Below are 24,389 nucleotides of genomic sequence, written 5' to 3' on the forward strand. Positions count from 1 at the left end.
GCATCTCAGTATCTTCTATTGTACTGCTGTGGGTGCTGTTTATTAGACTGTCTTTTGTAATTCTTTACTGATGGATATTTTCATACAACTTTTCTGTGCTGAAAAATAAGTTTTCATTTACCTTGTGGCTCGAAAATATTTACTAATGTTTTTATCATTCTTGATAGATATTCTGATCTTTATTCCAACGTGATACATGCTAATGTTATTGAACTATACAACTATCTATAGGACAATTATGGTGATTTATACAAATATAGCTATTTCTGAAATAATTTTGAACTTAAACAACCTACTGAAACTAGTTTTCATGGATTCTGTGTTTCACATATTAAGCAGTGTAGAAAGAAAAATAGGAAATAAGTGTCTTTTGATTAAATGGATAGCACATCTGCAGCATTTTCACTGAAGAATATAAAAGTCCTATAAATGTTTTGCATTTAAAGCCCTACAGACCTGGAAAATCAGGGAAATGAAAGATGTTGGTCATATTTTCTGATTTAATGAACAGTGTCTCAGGAAATGCTCTATTTTGTCAAATATTATGACTCTGATGTGTATTCAGCACGTTTTGAAGTATAAGTGGAGATGAAAATGTACTAAAATAATTTGGAAAATAAATTCTTATATTCTTTAGGAGTCCTGTTTTTATATGCAAGAAAAGGTAAACTCCAAGGCGAGGGAGAAATAAAGAAATTAAAATTATAGTTTGTATTCAGGCCTATAGATACATATTTGCAGTACATTGACAAGATTATTTTGAATGGTCATAAATCATCGAGCAGTTTCGTACCATTGTTTTATGTAATGGTATGAATTTCTTTAGTTAAATCACAAGGCTATCTAGGAGAAGAAAGCATTGAAAAACCGCAGCATATTTAGATCTGAAAGTCTTGAGGACCATACACTCTAGCTGCAGTGTTCATCACAGTGCAGTTCTGATAAGTCTGTGACATCACGGGGATACACGCAGCCCCGTGGTGCATGTGGTATTGGGCCACACCACACCTCATCGTCTCTGGCAAGAGATGGGGAGGGAGGCCACTATGAAAACACTGGTGATGACAAGGATGGTACGCTGTGTGCTACCCCTGCTGATGTGGGTGCAGTCCTGAAAGCACGATGGGAGAAGGCACGGCTCTGAGAGCCTAGCTAAAGAAGCAGACCATCATAAACAGAAATTGGCTGTTGTATGCTGAGGTATGAAACGAGAGTAGCCTAGCACCATAATTTCTCCCGAGGGGCTGAGGGTGAGGGTGGATGCCACCACACAGATGGACCCTCCCTGGACACTGCAGAGATGGTGGAGGCCATGGAGGGGATTCCACAAGAAGACGGAGAAAATACACCAGCTTCAGCAGCAACATTCCGCCGTGACTTCATCTCGACGTGACTTCTTGGCCTTGCTCTTTTGTACGATGAGCAGCTTGACTGCTTTACTTACATCATCCAAACTTTTTTTTTTTTTTCGCTGTGACATCTCGTTTCGTTTCTTCTGATCTCAAGGTCACTTGTAGTAGTTGCTGATTGCTGGTTCCGATCTTTTAGCATCGGAATTCCGGTAATCTGGTGCAGCTTAGGGGAGGCGCAGTGCCTTGTTTTGAATTGTCTACAGTTTTCTCAGTGACATACGAATACTTTGGGTAAGATGCAGTTGGGTTCGCTGTTGATAAAAACTTCTTCTGCGATCCAATCCATGCGCTTTCACGACTCTGTTCATCTTGGCAATATCCCAAACTCCGTTACTCGTCACCTGTCTTTGAATATGGTTCACACAGTAATTTTTCGAGGGTACTCATCCTTCAAACTGATGTAGAACTCTGGGCCAATCTGGAACTGAGAGGCATTCGTTTTATTCAGTGAATTCAGAAAGGACAATGGCATCAGAACTGGGCCCATTTCTTCTGTCATTTGAGGGGATACTCTCTGAGAGAAGGTCAAGATTATGGTTTATTGGTGTGATGCGAAGTCATACATTATCCGGCATTTAAGGTGTTTTTGGCGATTGCGTTTTTTCCACGTCTTCCCACTGTACAGCAGACTTTCCAAGTGGTGAACATGCACACCCACTCTATGAGGGGAGCTCCCGTGTGCTGCTGCCCATGTGTGTTACTTGTCATGACCATCACTCTCCGTGCTCACTGGATTTCCTTGTTTATAAGAAGGTAAAGAAAATCCAGCAGTGTAAGTCCCTTGCTCATTTGTCCTACAGCAAGTCTTGTCAGAAATATGACTATCTTCACCCTGCATCTACAACATCTAAGTTCGCCTTTCCCTCACCACCTCTCCTCTCCCCCTTCCCTGTGGTTCCCACACCCTTCACTCCAGTTGCCATTTCCCTTACATGTTTGGAGAAGTGTCCCCCCTCTTTGGCACCTACTGGTGATGGGGTCTGCTCCTGGGACTTGTTCTACTGGTGTCTCCTAGACTAGAGGCCTGCTGCCACAAGTCAGCTGAAGGACCCACATTCTGTGTGCCCCAAGTTTGCCTGCTCACTCTCAGTTCCAGATCTCGTTGATGCCTGCTCTCTCTCCAGGCCCTACCCTCTTTGGAGTATGAAAGAGATGGTGGAGGAGGAGGAGGGTCGGAGGAGAAGGTGAAGCAGTTTAAGTCCCAGAACAAGGCCCCTCCTCAGCCCTCAGAGGAGCTGACTCTCCCTTCGCAACCTGAGTCTGACCTCTTGTTTATTGATGTCACCCTGCCATTGTTAGTGATGTATATTGACCCAGTGGCGTGACTGGCTCTGGCCTGTTTGCCTCTCATTTGTATTCCTGTTCTGTGCTTATTCAATGGGACTTTAGTAGCTACTGCTCTCACCTTCCTGTCTTCCAGCCCCTTAATTTCTTTTATTTTGCTACTTGTTTTGTTATCCAGGAATCTCATTTTACTGATGGTCATTCTCTAACCCTTCAGGGTTCCATTTCGTCTGTCAAAACCCAGTTGGCCCTTTGACGGCTTCTGGTGGCGTTTGCATGTTGGTCCATATGGACATTGTTAACACATGCCTCTCCCTTAAGGAGACCCAGAGCGATCCATGTCCTCCATGTTAATTTTAGCAAATAGAAGGAACATTTTTTCTAAAACCATTAAACATATTGCTCTCCAATTTGGACTACATGTTCAGTGAATATTTCTCTACAAAGTTATAGTGCCATGTTAAGAAATATTTATTGGTTTTTGTTTAAACATATGTTTATTTTTTTCTCCAAAATTTTGTACTTTTTCTTCTATAACTCTTTTATTATACAATTTTTTTTACAATTTGTTATAAAAATGAAGGAAAAGAAGTAAACAATATTGTGTATAAATTTAATTGATATACTGTTAACATTTTTTGAGAAAATGTTTCTCGAAGATGAAAATTTTAAAGTTGCAGGAAATGGCTTCTAAAGTTTTTAATATATACCTGCCCCATATGATGGATTATCAGCATCCTCTTCTTTTTCCAGTGTTAATTTCCTTTTCACTGGTCTTTTCTTCCCTTTTGCCACATGTTGTAGGCTTTTGTCTCTTCTTCCTGCACCTTTTAGTCTTTCTTCATCAATTAGATGCATTGTGGAAATAGTGTCGTGTCCTGGCTGGAAACCTAAATGTTTCAGCACATCACATTTGATAATGTTTCCTTCATAGTATGTTGCCACTGCATCATACACTCCAAAATGCAATGTTTTTATCTGTACAAATACTCTTTTGGGAATCCTAATCCAAATTAAATTATTTTCACTTTCATTTGGATTTTGTGTTTTCCCATGTAAACACTTTCTCAATAAACTTGGCTGTGACAAATCTATGAATATGGACTTAATTACATCAATTACAGCATTTGGTAGACTGTTTTTATGGGCATATTCCTTTCCTGATTGGTACTTACACCATGAGTCACTCCCTGTGGGGCACAGCGCATATTGTGGGTACTCATTTGTTGATGCAGAAGGAAAAAATAATGCCCATACTGCTGTCCTCATATGCTCAATGCTTCTTGTATTTTACCTAACTGCACACCCATAATACCTCTGCAATCTATCAATTGCACCATCTGTCAATCTTCCTCTTCCTCCAAGGGTCTTACCATCACTAAGGTTCTCAGATCCTAATGTCTTCTTTAGTTTGCGCAAGTGAGCCCCCATGCACTTCTGCACATATCCACTGCACTCCTGTTTTTTAATGTGAATTTCATTGCCATAAGGTTTGAGTTCCTCTACGGCTTTATATCCCTTAGAATCACAGTCTCCTAGGTAGTTAGTGTATCATACATTATACCACTCCTATGATCTGGAAAAAATTGCTTTCATTCCCTCTACTTCCATCACTCCACTCGGGCCGTGAAAATTTGCTTCACAACTTTCACTGTGTTCGTCCTTGGTATTGCCCTTACATCTACAATGTTTTGAGAGAATAGCAATATCAATTACTTTGCAACTGTCTCCGCTGGTAGTTGTCACAACTTCATTTAGAGGTTTATGACCTTTACGTTACCATAATCCATCTAAAGCAACAGCTAAATCTCTACAATTCCCATTATCGTCACAGCTTCTTCAACTGCTTTCTTCATTGTTGCTTGAGCAATATCTTCAGCAGAATATCCTACCAATTCAGTATAAAATTCCAAACTTGGTTGGTGGTTTTGGCAAGTTCATAATTCCACATAACATTGTCCCTGCAGCACTGCCCTTGTCAATGCAACACAAGCCATACACTAGCCAAACATTTATATCATACACCTTCTTTCCACTATTACCACTACGAGGAATACTGTTAGAAAACGAAACTTCTGCAACGCATTTGTTACACTCCAATAACATTTTACGAGCCAAACCAATGTGTGAAGCTATTTTCAATTCCAGTCCTCTTTCTTTGCAAACTCGGCATAGTACGTTCTGTTTCAAAATATTAGAGAGCAAGGAAATGTTAATTATTTCATTCACATCATTACTGTCACTTTCATAGTTTTCAAATTTTTCTTTGCTGTCACAATGTTTCTTGCAGGAAGAAGTTCTACAGGGTTATTACAAATGATTGAAGCGATTTCACAGCTCTACAATAACTTTATTATTTGAGATATTTTCACAATGCTTTGCACACAGATACAAAAACTCAAAAAGTTTTTTTAGGCATTCACAAATGTTCGATATGTGCCCCTTTAGTGATTCGGCAGACATCAAGCCGATAATCAAGTTCCTCCCACACTCAACGCAGCATGGCCCCATCAATGAGTTTGAAAGCATCGTTGATGCGAGCTCGCAGTTCTGGCACGCTTCTTGGTAGAGGAGGTTTAAACACTGAATCTTTCACATAACCCCACAGAAAGAAATCGCATGGGGTTAAGTCGGGAGAGCGTGGAGGCCATGACATGAATTGCTGATCATGATCTCCACCCCGACTGATCCATCGGTTTTCCAATCTCCTGTTTAAGAAATGCCGAACATCGTGATGGAAGTGCGGTGGAGCACCATCCTGTTGACAGATGAAGTCGGCGCTGTCGGTCTCCAGTTGTGGCATGAGCCAATATTCCAGCATGTCCAGATACACGTGTCCTGTAACGTTTTTTTCGCAAAAGAAAAAGGGGCCGTAAACTTTAAACCGTGAGATTGCACAAAACACGTTAACTTTTGGTGAATTGCGAATTTGCTGCACGAATGCGTGAGGATTCTCTACCGCCCAGATTCGCACATTGTGTCTGTTCACTTCACCATTAAGGAAAAATGTTGCTTCATCACTGAAAACAAGTTTCGCACTGAAAGCATCCTCTTCCATGAGCTGTTGCAACCGCGCCGAAAATTCAAAGCGTTTGACTTTGTCATCGGGTGTCAGGGCTTGTAGCAGTTGTAAACGGTAAGGCTTCTGCTTTAGCCTTTTCCGTAAGATTTTCCAAACCGTCGGCTGTGGTACGTTTAGCTCCCTGCTTGCTTTATTCGTCGACTTCCGCGGGCTACGCGTGAAACTTGCCCGCACGCGTTCAACCGTTTCTTCGCTACCTGCAGGCCGACCCGTTGATTTCCCCTTACAGAGACATCCAGAAGCTTTAAACTGCGCATACCATCGCCGAATAGAGTTAGCAGTTGGTGGATCTTTGTTGAACTTCGTCCTGAAGTGTCGTTGCACTGTTATGACTGACTGATGTGAGTACATTTCAAGCACGACATACGCTTTCTCGGCTCCTGTCGCCATTTTGTCTCACTGCGCTCTCGAGTGCTCTGGCGGCAGAAACCTGAAGTGCGGCTTCAGCCGAACAAAACTTTATGAGTTTTTCTACGTATCTGTAGTGTGTCGTGACCATATGTCAATGAATGGAGCTACAGTGAATTTATGCAATCGTTTCAATCATTCGTAATAGCCCTGTATCACATTTGGAGCAGTCGGTGTAGCAGTCAGAGTGTCATCTCCCTTCGAAACAACAAAATATTTCTTCTTCCGCTCATTGTGCCTTTTCTTAACCATTCGATTGCTGAAACCGCGCATATTGATATCCACAAACCAAATACGCAAAACAGGTACGAGCAAAATTCGTCAAATGCACAAAATTGAACAGTTAAACAATACAAAGCAAACTCCACAACCCAACACACACAATATAGAGTTTATGTTTACCGATATGAACAGTCACTTGTCACAGAGATAAAGCCATAGAACGTTGGAAAGCAAAACACTGTCTAATTCCGCAAAGACACCCTGCTTGCAGCCAGCGAGCAGCGCCGTCAGAGGTGACACACCGAGTCGCTACAACCGTTTACGCGGCACGTCAACTTTGCAGCGATAAAAAAACACTTAGAATTCACTTAGAAGGGTGAAACTTGATTTGTTTTATTCAGAAGCCTCCAAATAATTTTATAGTGAAACAAACCAAAAAACGTTAATTTTGTCATTTTCATTGTACCGACTCCCCTTAATACTACATTGGAAGCAGTTGTCATCCACGTCCACCTGGACTCTGCAGTTACAGTTTGCAATCTCTACCACCCTTCTGCCAGGCCATCTATTCCCCTTCCCATAATTACCCACGTTCAGCAACTCCAGCCTCCCTTCTTGCTCCACAGGGATTTCAATGCCCATCACCCCCTTTGGGGTGGTGCTGTTTCATCTACCGCTAAGAACCATTCCCTTCTCCCTTCATTATATTGGTCGCCACGCGGTGACCTCTGCAATAGCGACCACATCCCGTCGATTCTCTCATTCCCTTCCCACCTCTGATGGCCAGGTTACCGTGCTGGGTTTTCCGTCATGCTGACCGGCTGTTGTATATCTTCTAGGGCCTGTTTACCACCTCTTTCTAAGGTTGTATTTTTTCATGACATGTCCCAGTTGATTAACTAATGAGATCTTTGTCGCATTTGTCACGTATCCGTGATAATGGGATTAATAAAAACTCGAAGGAGCAAATTAAAATTAAATTCTGCCCACAAAAGAGACGCCCTGGGAATGCGGATTTCAGCGATTAAGGTAGGCAGCTGCTACGCTACATGCTTATATGGCCGCGTTTGGCGCCGTCTCTCTCCCAGTAGATAATCTCTTTTCCTTCCAATTAATATCCTTCACGAAGAGTGCATTTCTATAGGAAAGTTTGAACAGCGAAGTGTAAAATAATTCGTTCAAATTCTGTAAGACTGTGTCAGAGGATAAACAGGTTCATTAAAGAGTACGCAGGTAAATGTAATTTAATTGTAAAGTACCGATACAAACAAAATTTCGTGTTTGAAAATCTTTTTTTTTCATAATTTTGCTACATGCTGTTCACAATGGAGTCAAAGAAATGGCCAGTGTTGAATATTCATAACAAAATGCAATACGTCAAGATGGTGGAAGTCCCAGCCTGGCAACAGTTGAAAGGAGTGCACCAACTCATGAACTGGCCAATGGCTACCGAAACAACCATGATGACACCGGTAATATAGCTAATCATGATGTCACTTTTATGAGGCTCGGTGAGACAGTTTCTCAGTTCTCACCGGAAAACATTTCTTCAAATAGTGAAACTGATGCGCGCGGAGCGAAAATTCCTTTGATTATTTTCTCGCGACGTCGTGAACGCAAGAACAGGAGACAGTTCATGAAAGCAATGCAGATACTAGTGAGACACACAATGTGACACATCTCGTGCAACTAATAACACAACAGGTTACTCAGCAGTTCGCAAGACACCAGAAAATATACAGGGTGGCGCACGAAATGTGTTACCATTTTGTTTTTAAATATAAATTTTATTGTCAATACAATCTGAAAGGAACATACACTACAATGAAGAGCCGTCCATGGAGATTTGTTCTAACCCAGCACATGCTCAATATGTTCACCATTTCGTTTCCTAACTCCTTTCAAACGAACACTGAAGTTAGTGATTACCCTACAGCACATGTCTTCCGTAATTTCACTGCAAGCTTGAAGGATAAGTCTTCTGAGCTCCATTAAATCACGTGGACGTTTCGGGAAAAATTTTTCCTTTAGGTGCCCCCAAAGAAAAAAGTCACATGGATTGAGGTCTGGACTATTGGGAGGCCAATTTTGTCCCTCATTGAAGCGACATGGAAACCTGACTGAAATGATCCCCATGCCGAAATGCTAATGTAAAAACTCCAACACAGTGTTTGGAGTATGTGGCCTTGCTCCTTCTTGCATAAACCACTGCATGTTGAATGGCAAGGCAGTAGGAAGAAGCTGTGGAATGAAGCTATTGCGAAGCATGCTCAAATAACGCACGCTGTTCACAGTTTCATCAAAGAAAAAGTGTCCAATAAGTCCGTGACTGGAAATTGATGCCCACGCTGCAATCCCCAGAGCATAAAGTTGTCGTTCATGAAGCACTTGTGGGTTTTCAGTGATACAAAAGCGTACGTTTTGTTTGTTAACCACACCGTCTAAATGAAAATGCGCCTCGTCTGAGCAAACAGTAGTCTCTGCAGCTTGTGTTCTTCACTGAGTTTCTGTGCACAGGTCGTCTTGTATGGATACATATGGAGGTCACTTTTAAGAATGCGTTGAACGGAGCGTCTGGATATTCCCAGTTGCACTGCTGCCTTTCTACACGATTTCCCAGGACTTCTCTGTACAGCAACTCGTACTGCTTCAATATTCTCCTACTAAAAAACAGGCTTAGGCCGAGGTCGCTTCACTTCCAATACTGTTCCTTCCTGTACAAATTTATCTTACAACCTGTGGATAGTCTTCTTGCAAGGGACCCATCGTGTGTTAAACTGTTGTCGAAAACGCCTGTAAGTCACAACATGGTTTTTCGTTTCATGAAAAAGTAACGCAACTGACGATCGTTGCTGTGTCGTCAGTCTTCCACTGTCAGCCATTGCTGCTTACTAGTCTCCTAGCGGCAGTATCGTGAATTACACGTCATTTCGTAACTCATATGTCTTTCCAAGCTCTGCTGGTACTGCTGTAGAGATCCCAGCGGGATATCTAATGTGCGTCGTAAATTGTGAAAGAAACAATTCGTAACACATTTCGTGCGCCACCCTGTAGGACAACAGTTTACACAGCAAAATCAGGCATTTAATGATTTCAAGAATAGCATTAATCAACAGTTCAGAGAGGTCAGCAAACCTATATGCTCTGAACTATTTGACGAACTATCCGGGAAGTTCACAGAACTCAGTAAACACCCCTTTTGGGGTGGTGCTGTTTGATCTAGTTGGCCTCTCTTCATATTCCACTTTCCTAGGGCTTACGACCTGTGCCATCTTAATGATGATTCCCCTACCCATCTCAGTGCCTCTTATGGCACTTACTCCACCATCGATCTTTCACTAACTGCCTTCTCCCTTCATTTTATTGGTCGCCACACGGTGACCTCGGCAATAGCGACCACATGCCGTTATTCTCTCATTCCCTTCCCACCTCTGATGGCCAGGTTACCGTGTTGGGATTTCCATCATGCTGACTGGCTGTTGTATACCCGCTAGGACGTTTTTACCTCCTCTTCCTAAGGTTGTATTTATGAAAATTTTCGTGACATGTCCAGTTTGATTACTTGCACCGACGGCATTGCCATTCTCCACTCGACAGGCCCATCCGTGATCGCTGTCGAGTCTTTCAGCGCCTTTAGTAGAACCTGTACTCCGCTTGTCTTATTACCTTTAAACGCCTTCGTCTCAAAACCTGTTACTTCATCAGACACAACAGTTACAGAGAGCTGGTGCTGTATACTTCTCCAACGCGCCACAGCTGTCTGGCAGGTGTTCGAAATAGCTCACTGTCATGATGGAACTAAACCGTCACAGACACATATGAATGGAGATGACACTGTAGCAGAAAAATTGTGAAGTGTATTGATTTTCACGTAAATCGCAAATATTTACCGTCTATAAACTGTAAATTACTCAACAATTCACTTGAAATGTTTCCTTTCCCAGAGTAATTTATCTGAAAGAAAGCACTATACAAAACATTGCACACGTGTGAGTAAACGGGCAAATCATTAGTCAGCTTGATCATTAGTGTTTCTGAAAGGCGTAGAAGTAACTATGAGAAGAATTGTATGAAGTATTAATGACATTCACACTAAGAATATTTTTGTACAGATGAATGTGTAAATAAATCATGGCTTAAAATAATGAAAGGTAAACCAAATGTACCAAGAGATAACAAGTATATCCCCTGTAACGGCATATGCAGCTTCTTCTTTCACCTTGACTTCATCTTCGACCTACAATAGTGTATTAGTTACTGAACCTTGTATAGACAAGAGGGTAATCCTTTTAGTCTTCTTTGGAAGGCTAAAACACAAATACCAGCTAAATGAAATGATGCTGCAGCATACATTTTTAGAGGTGAAGAAAATCCGGAACTTTCTTTTATTCTATAAATTTTAACTTTGTTATAAAACAAATTAAAAATGGTACAAAGACCACCACCAACAGCAAGTATCCTCATTGTCACTCTTTATAACTGAAGAAAGTCGTCATTGATTCTGAATGAAAGCAACAGAGAAATGACCCGAATGTCACAAGCCAAAGATGAGACATTCACTTCTATTACAAATCAGGAACTTAAGCCTCATTTGGGATTTCTTATATTGGCTGGTGTGTACAGATCTGCTGGAGAATCTCTTGAAGAGCTATGGAACAACATGAATTGTCGACCAGTTTTTCGTGCAACGATGCCACTTCAGTGTTTCCATACAATCAGCAGATTTCTCAGATTTGACAACAAAGAAGATCGACCAGCTAGGCGACGCCATGATAAACTGGCTGCTATCAGGACTGTCTTTGAAATATTTGTGGAACAATTTCCTAAACTGTTCGTTCTTTACGAAAACGTCACAGTGGAAGAGCAATTGGTTCCATTCTGAGGAAGGTGCCCATCCGTCAGTACATGCCATCAAACCCGAAAGGAAAAAAAATGGAATAAAATTATGGTTGTTATCTGATGTGAAACCAGCATGTGTTTGTGCAGCAGAAGCATATACAGAAAGCCAGAAAATGGTCCACGAGAAATAAATCAAGTCAGAAGCGTTGTATTGAGGCTTGTGGAAAATATTGAGAAGACTAGGCGAAACATTACCACCGATAGTTTCTTTACGGATTACACTCTGGCCAAAGAACTTCCAAATAAAAATCTAACGTTAGTTGGAACTCTCAGAAAAAAAAGCTGAATTTCAGAAGAAAATGCTGGCAGACAATAGCAGACCAGTGTTTTCAACCAGCTTTGGATTTCAGAGGGACGTAGGGATCGTTTCGTACGTGCCAAAAAAGAATAAAACCGTAGTATTATTCTGTATGATGCACCATGACAGTAGCTTGTCTCCTGAAGAGCATAAGAAGCCTGAAGTAATATTACATTACAACAAAACCAAAGGAGGAGTTGTCGCAACAAATAAACTTGCCAGCCCTTATTCCTGTAGAAGGTGTACTAAGAGATGGCATGTTTGTTTGTTCGTTCTATATTATGCTAGGCATTCCTGCAATAAATTCTTCTGTGTTGTATGTGCACATTAATCCTGACTACAATCAAAACAAGTTGCACACAAGTTGGCTATTTCTAAGAGAACTTGGATATGGGCTAACAAAACCAATGTAAGAGGAAAGAATGTCTAAAAATATTCCTAACAGAATCAAAGTAAGTTAAGAAAATATTGCTGCAATGAGTTCAGGAGCAAAAAAAAAAACCGGAAGCGGGGCCGGTGCAAAACGTGTGACAGTTGTCATTCCTCTGCCAAGAGCATGCAAATATTTACTGCAGTAATTGCGTACGCGAACACCATACCTTTAGAAAATGAGTTAAACACAGTTCCTCAAAAACAAACATAGTAATTAAATTTTAAAATAATTTTTGTGTATAGTTAAAGTTAAAATTATACCTAAAACATGCGCTTATATGCAAGAACACTGATACAAACACTACTTTCTCAACCTACAATTTTATAAAACCTTTTTTGTTTTTAAATATGATCAACTACTGGTAAAAACTTCAAACTTCTATTTTTCTAAATAAATAACTAAATACAAAATATATTTGAAAGGATCATCTCACAGCATAAAATTTTGTAAAATTGCAGGTATAAGTGACCAATTTTCAACATACCGATCTTTTTAATAGAACGCCTACCACTTTGTACTTTTTTTTTCTTTTTTTTTTCTTTATTGAATTTCAATTCCCCCCGAAGGGGGCGGGCTGGCAGCAGCTTAGTATGCCGCTCTTCAGCCGACAGATTTTGTGACAAAGATCAAGAGAACAAATAATAAAAAACAGGCGATAAAATCGGAGACTTAGAGAGTAACAAGGCGAAAAGAAATCGTGGAACTTAAAACAACAACACAGGGATGATGACGCTAATAAAAATACATACGAAGCAGACAGGGAAAACAATAGACAATTAAAAAAAAAAATCACGGCGACAGTCTGGATTCTGTTCGCAAAGGACATAAAATTCACACCTAGCGACAGCATGGTTTCTGTTCGCAACATGAGAAAGACAAACAACACTGAATAGTCACTGGAACACTGCACTAAAAAGTTGGCAAATGTGACACCACAGTCGATAGCAGGTGGGGGGAAACTGGACAGAAGATGGGAAAACAAAAAAGGGGGGAAAGGAGAGTAAAAGCGAAGGGGGGAAACCGGGAAAGGAGCTGAAGGAGGATGAGGACCCATAAGAGGGGTGGGGGGCAGACGCGACAGGGAGTGGGGTAGGCAGAGGAGGGGAATACAAAAGGACTGGGGGGGAGAAGGGAGGTAGGGAGAGAGTTAGTGGGGAGAAAACAGGACGGAAGGGGGGGGAAGAGGGAGCCCAGGGAAAGGACAGAGGAAAGGAGGAGGATTGAGGATCAGAGTTGATAGGAAGGATAAATGGAGGGAGAGAGGGCATCATCCGGGAGGGGGAGTTGACGGAAGCCACCTTGGGAAAGGAGATGGAGAGTGTAGAGATGGAGGGTAGGGGGGACACAACGGTGAAGACGTGGCAGGGGGCGGGGGTGGGAGAGGAGGAGCAACCAGGGGGTGAGGGGGTTCAAGACGGCGGGAGGTGTAGAGGATGCGGATATGTTCGAGGAAAAGGAGCAGATGAGGGAAAGGAATGAGATCATAGAGGATCCGCATGGGGGACGGGAGGCGGATACGGAAGGCGAAGCGGAGTGCATGACGCTCAAGGATCTGGAGGGACTGATAGAATTTGGGGGGGGGGCAGATATCCAGGCAGGACTGGCATAACAGAGGATGGGACGGATGAAGGATTTGTAGGTGTGGAGGATGGTACAGGGGTGCAACCCCCATGTCCGGCCAGAGAGGAGTTTGAGGAGTCGGAGGCGGTTGTGGGCTTTGGATTGGATGGAGCGGAGATGAGGTATCCAGGTGAGGTGACGGTCAATGGTGAGGCCAAGGTAGGTGAGGGTGGGGGTGAGGCGGACAGGATGTGCGCAGACAGTAAGGGAGAAATCCAGGAGCCGGAAGGAGCGAGTGGTACGACCTACGATGATTGCCTGGGTCTTGGAAGGATTGAGTTTCAGGAGCCATTGGTTACACCATGCAGCAAAAAGGTCAAGGTGATTCTGGAGAAGGCGTTGGGACCGTTGGAGGGTAGGAGCGAGGGCGAGGAATGCGGTGTCATCAGCTTATTGCAAGAGGTGTACTGGAGGGGGGGGGGGGGTTGGGGCATATCTGCCGTTTACAGGAGGTAGAGGAGAGGGGAGAGGACAGAGCCCTGGGGCACACCAGCAGAGGGGTAGAAGGTGTGGGAATTGGCATGATGGATGGTAACATAGGAGGGGCGGTGGGAGAGGAAGGAGGCCACCAGACGGATGTAGTTGATAGGAAGGGCGTAGGTTTGGAGTTTAAACAGGAGACCGGGATGCCAGACACGGTCGTAGGCCTTTTCGAGGTCAAGTGAGACAAAAATGGCGGAGCGACGGGAGTTAAGCTGGAGGGAGAGGAGATGAGTGAGGCGGAGGAGTTGGTCATCAGCAGAGAAGGAAGGTCGAAAGCCACATTGGGTGTTTGGGAGGAGGTGGTTTTGGTGGAGGTGGAGATGGATGCGCCAGGAAAGGATGGATTCCAAGAGCTTGCTGAACACCGATGTGAGACAGATAGGACGATAGGAAGAGGCATCAGATGGAGGCTTATTGGGTTTGGAGAACATCAGGATACGGGAGGTTTTCCACAGGTCGGGATAGAAGCCAGTGGCAAGGATGACATTGTAGAGGGTAGCAAGGAGGGAAAGGAAGGAGGGAGGGCAGTGTTTGAGGTGGCGGTAGGTAACACAGTCGTGGCCGGGAGCAGTGTTGCGTTTATTTCGGAGTGTGAGGCTGATGTCCTGTGTAGTGATGGGAGTGTTAAGTGCAGAAGGTGGGGTGTGGCCCAAGTACTGGAAGCTAGGAGCAAGGGGAGGAACAGAGGTATTTGTACGATCCATGACATCAAGGAAGAGGGAAGAATCAAAGTGGGGATCATCTGGGATGGAAAAAACATCAGAGAGGTGGGAGGCAAAGTGGTTGGCCTTACTGAGGTTGTCAGGAAAGGGACGGTCATTAAGGAGGAGAGGGTACTGGGGGGTGGGGCGGTTCCCAGTAAGGCGGTGGAAACCAGACCAATACTTGGAAGAGTTGATGGGGAGCGTGGTGTTGAGTTGTGTACATGTCTGGCGCCAGGCTAGGCGTTTCTTCGCAACAAGCAGGTTGCGGATGTGTTGCTGTAATTGCCGGTGGCGGGTAAGTGTATCCCGGTCACGAGTGTGGAGAAAAGAGCGGTAGAGGCGGCGGGACTCTCGAAGGAGAAGGACGGCCTGTGGAGGCAGGGCGGGGTGGTGAGGGTGGATGGCTTTGGTGGGGATAAGGGTGGCGACGGCGTCAGACAATGTCTGGTGCAGGAAGGCAGCAGTGCGAGCGATGTCATCAGGAGACTGGAGGGTAAAGTCGTGGCCGTCAACCTGGGTGTGAATGGAATCCCGGTAGGCATCCCAGTTGGCATGGGAGTAATCATGGACAAGTTTAGGAGGGACGTCAGGGCGAGGAGCGTGGCGGGGATGGCGAACGTTAGAGATAGTGAGGAGGACAGGAGCATGGTCACTGCCAATGAGGTCAAGGACATCCGCGGTGATGCGCCCAAGGAGGTTTGGAGAGGCTAGGACCACATCAGGTGTTGGATTCGGGCCGGGTGTGCTGAGGCAGGGGAACCAGGTCTCCCTGGAGAGTGGTGAGAAACTGATGCCACCACCGGAGGTCAGCAGGATCACGGCTGTGGATATTGAGGTCGGCGGCAATCACGTAGGTGGAGAAGGTGCGGTCAATGTGGGCCAGGAAATCGTACGGGATGGGGGTGCGAGGGCGGACATAAATGGTGGCACAGGTGATGGTAAGGGTGGGGAAGAAGAGGCTGAGGGTGAGATGCTCGGCAGGATTGTTAAGGAGAGGTTGGGGCCGGACAGGGAGGTGCTTGAGGTGGCCTATAGCAACTCCGCCACACGCGAGAGGGTACGGGTTATCGGTGCGGTGTAGAGTGTAAGGAGCCATGGAGACGGAGATACGGGGTTGAAGGAAGGTTTCATTTAGGACGAAGGCATCCACGCGGTGCTGACCTAGGGTGTGGAGGAAGAGGAGTTTGTGGGTGGGCAGGGAGCAAATGTTGTGGTACAGGATACGGTACGGTTGTTGTACCATGGGGGAGAGTTAGACAAGGGTGGTGAGGGGGGTGAAGGTGAAGTGGGCCTGGTTGTGGGAGTATGTGGCATAGGTGGTAAGATGGAAGATGGAAAGGGCAGCGAGGGCGATTTGGGAAAGAGTGTGAGAGTGCTGGAAGGGGTGGATGTTTTGGAGCACAATGGTGGTGAAACAGATGATGTCCTCAGCAGTAGGGGGAGGTCGGAGCGAGTTGTTGGGGTGGATGGGGTCGTCAACAGGACGGACAGGCACGGTGAGCTCAGGGGTTACTGGTGGAGGTTTCGCTTTACACTTCGAGGAGTAGGTAGGATGTGGTTCGTTGCAAGTGTTGCAGGAGGGGGGAGAGGTGAGGTTGAGGCAATGGTTGAGGAAGTGGGAAGCTTTGCTGTGGGGACAAGTAGGGGGGTTCCTGCAGGCAGAGGTAATGTAGTCGTTGTAGGTGAGACAGCATTGGCAGCGGTAGGATTGGACGGGGGAACGGGAGGGGTCCACCTTATGGCGCTGATTGTAGATGAGGGCTCCCTCGGTGAGGAGGCGGTCAATGGAGGAGGAGGATTCGGTGAATATCCGCATGAGAAAAGTCGGCCCGGCATCATTAAAGATGCGACGGGCCGAGCGGATTTCAATGTCGGGCCGGGAGTTGAGTTCCGTCAACACCTCAGCCTCCGTGATCACGGGGCTAAGCTTCGTGATCACAGCGGTGAAGGTTGGCGGACGCCGGGGAGGTTGAGTCTGACGGGGAGAGGACGGGGTGTGGTAGGGGGTGAGGGTTGCACGTTGGCCAAATTGGATACGGGGGATGCGGGAGAGTAGATCGGTGTGGAGGGAAGCACTGGGGGATTTGATGAGGACCGAGTCCTTGCGAGGAATCAGTTGGGGGATGGGAGCATTGGGGTAGTATTTCCGGATGGCGAGGGTGAGGGAGCGGGCATCAAGGAATTGAGGGTCAGGATTGGAGAGGACAAAGGTGTGGGTGGCAGGCGGTGCGGGGGCGGGGGTCGGAGCCGCGTCCATGGGGGTGGGTGGGTCACGGGGGTTGGGGGTTTTTTTGGAGGAGACTGCGGGGGAAGGGTCAACATTCGGGCGCTTTGAAGGTTTCGTGGGCACGACCAGGCGGAGAGGGGCAGGGGTATGGGTTGCAGGGGGAGATGGCGGGGGGCAGGACCACCCTGAGCAGCGGATGACGCAGACGGAGGGGGCGTGGGTGTCGCTGAGACTGTGGAACGTCGAGCAGAGATCCGTGCTGGCTTGGAGCCTGTCGGAGGCGGTGCAGGGAGCGGCGGAAAGTCAGTAGCTGTCGATGGGGCGACAGTGATAGGGGAGGAGGAGTTGGGGGTGGTTACAGCCGAAAGTGGTGCAGGGGTGGGGTGGACAGGGAGAGAAGGAAGGACGGGAAGTGGGGTGGAGGAGGAGCTCCATGTGATGGTAGTTGGAGCAGCGGAGGGAGAGGTGAAAATGATAGTGGTGGTGGTGTTGGGTTGGAACATGGCGGCGGCGCGCGAGAAGGGCGGCGGCGGCGACCAGACGGCGACGGCGGCGACCGGCAGGCGGCGAGGACCGGAAGGCGGCGGCGAGCACCGGCAGGCGGCGGCGAGGAGGGCCGGACGGCGAGCAGTATGGACGGCAAGCAGACGACACGGCAAGGAAACGGCGGGAACCTTCCACGTCGAAGTTGCACCCTGAGAGTAGCCCAGGCAGTGAAACGTTTCGATGAAGAAGAGGGGGAATCCAACCCTCGAATGCCACTTTGTATTTTTTTTTTTTTTTTTTTTTTTTTTTGTGGTGGTGCTGAAGTCTGATCAACTTCGTTGATTTTTACTTCTGTAGGGAATGGAAGGGGTAAAAATTTTCTCTTTATTTATTTATTCTTCTTTCAGCTTTAGTTTGGGCACACAGAAGGGTCCTTTAACTCGCTGCTTTTGGTGTGTGTTTGAAAACATGTGTGTAGAAGTGCTAAAGGGCGATATGTCCTTAAATTATGGAGAATTACGTAGGGATATCATTTACGGAGGCTCAAATACTATCGCCTTCGGTACTTTATATTTGTGGTTGCGTAAGGGTTCTACCGCTCCTACTGTGGTGAGTTGTGGTGTACTGTCACGTATCATGTCCAACTTCCGAAATAAGGTTCGTGCCTTCTCCTTGACCTTGTCTGAGAGGTAAGATTCGCTTAAGGCTCGATGAATGTCTTGATTTCGGATCCACCATTGGGCTCCTGTGATCCATCGCAGGCATCTGCTTTGTACAACCTGTAACTGCTTGTAGTTCGTGGCACACGTAGTACCCCAAGAGGTCGATCCATACAAAATGGATGGTTCGACTGTGGCATGGTACAACTGGAGTTTCGTGCGTTGGCTGAGGTATGAGCTCTTCAGAAAGGGGAGGAGAGCTCCCAGCATTTTGAGGCCAGACGTCTTCTTCTCCATGATGTGATGACTATACAACAGTTTGGCGTCTAGATGTACTCCCAGGTATTTTACAGTTGTTGCCCAGGGGAGTGGCTGGTCTGATATCCGCAGGCGGTCATTGACGATGGGTCTCCGACGTGTGAAGACAATAACTTTGGTTTTTTCCGCATTGACCGTTATTTTGTTCATGTGGGTCCAGTGGTCCACTAAATCTAGTTGGCGCTGCATCCGTGTGACGAGGTGGTCCATTCTGGTGCCTGCAGTCAGGAGCGCTGTGTCGTCGGCATAGAAACTGGCAGTAACATGTGGCACCGTCGGGAGGTCGTTAATATATAAATTAAACAGCAGTGGAGAGATGACCGATCCTTGTGGAAGTCCTTCAAGGACAGGCCGTGTTGTTGAATTCTTGTCATCAATGCGAACATATAATCTGCGATCCTGAAGAAAATTGTCGAGAAGTTTTAAATAGCAGTCTGGTAGGGGAGTGGTACGTCGGAGCTTGACGATCAAGTTGCGTCGCCATACTTTATCGTAAGCCTTCTCTATATCGAGAAAGACGCCAATAGTATGTCGTTTCTTGTTGAAATTGTCCTGGATAGATTCCGTGATGCGCAGTAGTTGTAACTCAGCCGATAGCTTCGCCTGGAAGCCAAACTGCTCCGGTCGGATGATGTTGTGTGCCACAAGGATGTCCAGCAGGCGTTTCAGTAGGACACGTTCCAGTACCTTTCCCAGCGTCGACAGTAAACTTATGGGTCTGTAGCTGCCAGGGTGTGAGAGATCCTTGCCCGGTTTTGGTATTGGCACTATTCTGGCAATCTTCCATGCCTCTGGGAAGTATCCAATCCTGAGGCAGCTGTTCACTATCCGGGTGAGAAGCACAACAGGCTTTCTCGGGAGGTGTTTCAATTCCGTATTGCTGATTCTATCTGCTCCAGGTGAGGTGTGTTTGCTATACCTGATAATCCTCCGAATTTCCTCCGGCGTTGTCAGCCGGGGCATAGTGTTAGTCGGGGCGTCCCGAATAGCTTCCCATTCCGCCGCTGTGGCCTCCTCTGCACGGTGGAGTGCATCATCTCCATCCTCCGTGGGGGGCGTAGTCATCTGTTGTTGGTATGTATCCGCATACAGCTCCGCCTGCGCCAGTGAGTCGTACAAGAGGCCATGGGGTCCTCGAATTGCCCTTTTGGGGGGCTGTTGCTGTCTGAGACTTTTAACTATTCGCCATTCATCTTTGGTGCGTAATAGAAAGTTGTCCATTTTGAGTTCCCATGTGTGTTGCTTCCAGTCCTGAACCTTCCGCCGGAGTTCTCGGGTTAGTCTGTGAGTTTCCCGTCTATCGTCCGGATGACGGTAACGGACCCATCGTTTCCGACAGCGATTGCGCCTTGTCTTAAGCTCCTGCAGTGGTGGTGGAAACTCGTCATAATTGACTTCCGGTTGCAGGTGCTCCGTGAGTGCTCGTTGTTTCGCACTGGTAATCTTCTTCGTGAGTACTGCGACTGCCACATCAATCGCTTCTCTTGTAGTAACAACCTGGGTTGGTCGCACATTGTTGTTGAGGTACGCTTGGAACTGCTGCCAGTCGTAAGTTCTTGTCGTCGGCAGTGGGAGTTGCAAAGTAGCCCTCTCTATGAGTCCTAACACCGGTCTGTGGTCCGACGAAAGATCATCCAGCGTCCGCAGATGGAGATTCGGATTGATGTTCTTGATTATGGCGATGTCTAGAACATCAGCGTCTTGTGTCTGGACGTAAGGTATCCTCGTCGGTTCCCGTGGTCCATGGACGGAAACATGTAAATTCTCAGCCAGTGCAAACAACATATGTCCTTTTGGGTTAGTCTTACGGGAATTCCAGGCAACATGTTTACTATTAAGATCCCCTCCAAGGAGGATCTTGTCGTAACCCTCTGTAATGGAGTAAAGATCTTCTGGGTGGAGAGGCTTCTTTGGGCTAAGGTAAGCCGCAATACAGGTAATGTTTCCGAGCGTCGTGTGGATTGTTACTGCCGTGGCCTCTAAAGTCTGGAGTTGAGGTAAACGTTCTTGGTGGTGACGAATACATTTTTTGATCAGAACTGCGGTCCCTCCACCCCGTTGGTCCCGTCTGTCCGTCCGGTAGATGTGCATGTTCCTCAAGCGCAGGTCGGTTGACTCGCGAAGATGTGTTTCGGAGACAAATGCTACGTCTATCTTGTGGCGATGTAAGAAGTCCGTGAATTCTATTTTCTTCGGTTTCAGGCCATTGGCATTCCAAATGCAGAAGTTAAGATTCCTCGCGTGATGCCGTCTATCCATTTAGGGTGTTTGAAAAGCTGTCAGTACGCTTTCTACAAGCGAGAGGATAGACGTCAGCTTCTGCTGGAGGGCGGTGAGTAGTTGAAGAATATCTGTTAACGCTGGTGTAAAGGTGGTCGACCAGGCAGATGACGTCTCCGCTGGTGTTGGAGTCGGCGGATGGGCATGTAGTGTTTCGGAGTACGTGCGCTGTTGTCTTGTCTGCCGTAGAGTCACTCTGGGTGCCGGTTGTGGTCGAGAGGCGATTGTTTCCACAGGGAGAGGTGCCGCTTGTTGTTGGGTGGCCGGAATCGCAGCCATGGCCGAGTTCTTAAAAATTATAGGCCGTTGTGGGGTCGACTTCTTTGGTGTCCTTCTAGTATATTTCCGTAGGAGTTCTTGAAATTTGGGGCAGCCACGGAAGGTCGCTGGATGTTCTTGTTCACAATTGGCGCACTTTGGGGGCGCCGTCCTAGGATGGGTACAATTCGATGATTTATGGGATCCACCGCAGCGGACGCAGCGTGCTGGCATGCTGCAGTAGTTCGCTGTATGCTCGAAACGTTGGCAATGTCGGCACTGGACTGGTCCTTCTTTACTGTTATAGGTTTCGATTATCACTCGTGTGTAGAGCAGGTATTTGACATCATAGATCTTGTCACTGTCTTTTCCGGATGGGAGGGTGACTCGGTACACAGGTTGCGGTATCAATTGTTTCGTCTTCTCGTCGTGTTCCTTAAATTGGTAGACTTGTAGCACTTTGAAGCCTTTTTCCTTGAGGGCATAGTAAAGTTGTTCTTCGGTAACTTCTGCCGGAAGGCGTTTGACAACTACTTTCAGTTCCCTGTCTTCTGGTGCTTGATGTGTAAAATAGGAGAAGTTGTGGTTCGTGAAGAATTTTATTGCACGCCTTTGGTCTTCGAAGGACTCAAAGTGGTATTTGATGCGGTCCTTTTGGTATATAGCTTTAAGGTTGCCCTCTAGAAGTCCGTTGAGCGTTTCGTTGAGGTGAACGTAATCCTTTGTGTAATAAATTGTGACTGGGGGCACTTTGCGAAGCACATTCTTGTCTCTGTCCACGGCTTCTGCGGCATTAGAAGTTTGTCCCTGCGGCTTGTTGGTTGATGGAGGCGCAGCTTGAGGTGTCAGTGGGGCGAATCGGTTCGTTGTGGGGATGGTCTCCGTTCGTCTCTTAGCCGGGTTGGCTAAGTCCTTGGCTAATGCGTTGCTTCTGCGCCGTTTGTTGTGTACGAGCGTAAAGTCCCCCTCTGCGTGTAGGGAGTCGTTGTCGTTGTCTGCTGGAAAGGCCGCTGCCATCTCCGCGTCGTCGACCGTTTGGTGGGAGTGCTGTGATTCGACATCTGAGTCCACAGATGGAGATGCCAGACAGGTGTCGTTCTCCTGCTCTTGCGTTTCCCGTGAATAGCGGATAAGGCGTTGTATGTCCTTCAGCGTTTCTTTGTCCTCCTCCCGACATATATCGAGCCTTCTGGCGTAGTCCTGGCGGTCGTCTGCATTGCTGCGTCCGTCGTGAGGTGATGTATGGCCGACGTCCGAATATGGTTTCGTCGTGTGGTGTGTAGTTTTCTGCGGTCGAATAGCGCCTGTCGATCGTCGTTCTATCCTGTCATGAACCGGTGCCGTAGCCTGGGTCGTCAACCTGGGATCCGTCCTGTGTGGAGCGGCCGCTGGAGCGTCCGGCGGGCCAGGCCCAACCGACCGACCAGCGGCCGACTCCAGCGCGTCCGAGGCGGCTGCCCCGGCCGCGCGCGCGTCGTCCTCGCTCGTCGGCATCGCGAACCTCCTCTGCCGTCCTCTGCCACTTTGTACTTTTTTTTTTTTTTTTTACTTTATTGTTATTTTAAAACCTGTACAATTCAGGTAGGCTGGCAGCGGCACACTACGCCGCTCTTCAGCCATAGCGTTTTACAAGAGTATAAAACATGGTGAATGACAATGAACAAAGTGACGGGCAAAAGAGAGAGGTCACAGAGACATAAAAAAAAAACCACGGAGTCGTTCACATGTGACGATAACAACACGGAAAACACGTCGGCACGGCGCACAAAACACTGGTGAGTCCGACGGCACAAGTGAACGTAGGAGTGGGATGGCGGACACCAAAAACACTATATGACGTCACACACACGAAGCACAAAAGGCGACGATCTCCGGCGCGCGAATGTTCACTATACGTGTGCGAGTCCGGGGACCTGCCAAGAGAGGAGGAGGAGGAAGGGGAGTGGGAGAGCGAGAGGGGAGAGCAGAGATGATACGGGCAGGGGAGATAGGGGGGAGGGAGGAAGGGGGAGAGGAAGCCCGGGGGAAGAGGGGGAAGGGAGGGGACAGGGAGATGGAAAAAGAAGGGAAGAGAAGAGAAGGGAGGGAGGGTGCCGAAAGGAAAGGACACGGGAAGTGGGGGGTGGGGCAGGGTCAAAGTTGATAGGAGGGGTAGATGGAGGGGACGAGGACATCATCAGGGAGAGGGAGCTGGCGGAAGCCACCTTGGGAGAGGGTATGGAGGGTGGAGAGATGGAGACCGGGTGGGACGTGCGAATACAGGCGCGGCAGCGGGCGGGGGTGGGAGAGGAGCGAGGAAACGAGCGGGTGAGGAGGATCAAGTTTACGTGAGGTGTACAGGATACGTATCCTTTCAAGGAAAAGGAGGAGGTGGGGGAAGGGGATGAGATCATACAGGATCCGTGTGGGGGAGGGGAGACGGATGCGATAGGCAAGGCGGAGAGCATGGCGTTCAAGGATTTGGAGGGATTTATAGAAGGTAGGGGGGGCGGAGATCCAGGCTGGATGGGCGTAACAAAGGATACGGCGGATGATGGATTTATAGGTGTGGAGGATTGTGGAGGGGTCCAGACCCCACGTGCGGCCGGAAAGGAGCTTGAGGAGACGGAGTCGGGAACGTGCCTTGGCTTGGATTGTCTGGAGATGGGGAATCCAGGAGAGGCGACGGTCGAGGGTGACGCCAAGGTACTTAAGGGTGGGAGTGAGGGCGATAGGACAGCCATAGACGGTGAGATAGAAATCAAGGAGGCGGAAGGAAGGGGTGGTTTTGCCTACAATGATCGCCTGGGTTTTGGAGGGATTGACCTTGAGCAACCACTGGTTGCACCAAGCGGTGAACCGGTCAAGATGGGATTGGAGAAGGCGTTGGGAGCGTTGCAGGGTGGGGGCAAGGGCGAGGAAGGCGGTGTCATCGGCAAACTGGAGAAGGTGGACGGGGGGCGACGGCGGCGGCATGTCCGCCGTGTACAAAAGGTACAGAAGGGGGGAGAGGACGGAGCCTTGGGGCACACCGGCGGAGGGGAAAAAGGTGTAGGAATCGGTGTTATGGATGGTGACATAGGAAGGACGGCGGGAGAGAAAGGAACCGATCAGACGGACGTAGTTAATGGGAAGGGCAAAGGTTTGGAGCTTGAAGAGGAGACCGGAATGCCAGACGCGGTCATAAGCGCGTTCGAGGTCAAGTGAGAGGAAGATGGCGGAGCGACGGGAATTAAGCTGTTCGGAAAGGAGATGAGTGAGGTGAAGGAGAAGATCGTCGGAAGAGAAGGATGGCCGAAAGCCACACTGGGTGACGGGAAGGAGGCGGTGCTGGCGG

Source organism: Schistocerca serialis, chromosome 11 (assembly GCF_023864345.2).
Source record: "Schistocerca serialis cubense isolate TAMUIC-IGC-003099 chromosome 11, iqSchSeri2.2, whole genome shotgun sequence".
NCBI classification, from domain to species: Eukaryota; Metazoa; Arthropoda; class Insecta; order Orthoptera; family Acrididae; genus Schistocerca; species Schistocerca serialis.